This window comes from Salvelinus fontinalis, chromosome 25 (assembly GCF_029448725.1).
Source record: "Salvelinus fontinalis isolate EN_2023a chromosome 25, ASM2944872v1, whole genome shotgun sequence".
NCBI lineage: Eukaryota > Metazoa > Chordata > Actinopteri > Salmoniformes > Salmonidae > Salvelinus > Salvelinus fontinalis.
Genome location: NC_074689.1, coordinates 6,735,667 through 6,737,478, shown reverse-complemented (window position 1 = coordinate 6,737,478; position 1,812 = coordinate 6,735,667). Strand labels below are relative to the sequence as shown.

General features: G+C 39.7%; 1 long non-coding RNA gene across 1 annotated transcript; it reads right to left on the bottom strand.

The window, feature by feature from the left end:
- Positions 1-714: 714 nt before the first annotated feature.
- On the bottom strand, positions 715-1,552 carry LOC129823363 (uncharacterized). Its single transcript, XR_008754623.1, has 2 exons — positions 1,463-1,552; positions 715-1,162 (listed from the first exon to the last, which is right to left on the bottom strand). It is a non-coding gene; the product is annotated as an uncharacterized LOC129823363 (long non-coding RNA).
- Between the last annotated feature and the right edge of the window lie 260 nt (positions 1,553-1,812).

Here is a 1,812-nt window from a genome sequence, read left to right as displayed (position 1 = left end):
ATAACAGATCCATCTTTTATTGTGGGTCATTACGAATGAACGTTTTGTCAATTTATGACAGTGTTATTCTCTCTTCTTGGGGTCGGCCGTTCCAACGTGGTCGGATCCCCGCGGAAACAGTAACGGTTGCAATCGCAGCCTTGCAATGAATATAATGAATTCTGAAAAATGGGACTGGGCTGCGATCAAACAGTGGGAACATACAGCTCTTCCTCCGTCTTCTACTCTCCCCAAACAGGTTCAACATTTTGAATTGGCATCTTACGAAACTTCGAATCGAAATAAGTTGAAACATCTGTTATAGGCCTATATCTGGATGTGAGTCTCCACATTTGACCTGTGATTGTAATATAAGGCTCTAGGGCACTCAAATGTCAAAGTTATGGTTGAATGTGTAACTATGTTCAAATGGTTTTTGGAAATTCTGGCGAAATCTGTCCCGAAGCCTAGCGCTTTGCCATCTGGCTGCTTCGGGCCCTGAGAAAGCCCTTATTCGCTGTGGCAGCTGTCTGTGGCAGCTTCCTTCCAATAAAGCTGTCCACCTTCTCACAGACCAGGAGCACTACTCCAGATGCATGGGTCTTCCAGGCTCCATCAAAAATCCCCAGGACATTCCCAGTACAGCAAAAGAGCGCGTTGTATAGAGAATAAGAGGAGATAACAGGGAGTGAATGTGTATAAATCCAGCCAATAAATCAACGTCAACAGTTATAATTTCAGTCGTATGTTTGTAATTCTCTTTGTACCTTACTGCCCAATCAATTCAAATTGTATTTGTCACATGCGCCGAATACAACAGGTGTTTAAATCCTTACCGTGAAATGCTTATTTACCAGCCCTTAACCAACAATGTTGTTTTAAGAAAATAAGAGTGAAATAAATATTTACTAAATAAAGTAGAGTAAAAAAAAGTAACACAAAATCACAATAGCGAGGCTATATGCTAACAGCAAGTAGCAGCAGTGTAAATAGTCTGGGTCGCCATTTGATTAATTGTTCAGCAGTGTAATGGCTTGGGGGTAGAAGCTTATTCTGCCCTCGCAAAAGAGTCCCCTTCTTAAGCTCAGCAGACAGATGAACTCGGTGCAGCTACTGTAGTGTTGAAGGGTGATTTATTTCCACCGCTTTATAGGTACAGTAGTAGTGACTGAAATGAGTAAAACTGAAATATAGAAAGAAAAGAATAATGAGTATGACTTATTGTATGCTAGCTGATTACTAGACTAGCTGATTCCAAATAATAACACAGCGTGTATTTGTATACATGTCCATGAACATAGAAATATGCAGAATAATGCATTAAATCGGATGTAAATGATTCCCCAAACCATGACAGATCAAATGCACTAAACAGATATCCATGTGTCTATCAAGAAGATTCTTACATCGCATTAAAACGATCATCCGTACAAAATATCATCATGAATTGAATGCAAAATCTGTTATGATTATTTTTACTTACAGACAATGGTTCTACAAAATGATAGCAAGAAGGATGGAGTTTGATAACGTCTGCAGCTGCATCAGTGTGACTTTCACCATTTTGGAACATAAATAATTCTTCTTCTGCAGGGTTCAGCATATTAAACAAACAACACACATCAACACAGGACAGGGGCCCCACGTGGTCAACAATGGAATTTACACAATAGCCAAAAAGAACTCAAACCCAACTACAGGGGCTAGAACAACCTGTTGGGGAGCCTTTTGGACCTAAACTTGGCAGTCTGGTACCATTTTCCATGCGGTAGCAGAGAGAACAGTCATAATGACAAAGCAAAAACAGGTTTTTAGAAATGTTAGCAAATTTAT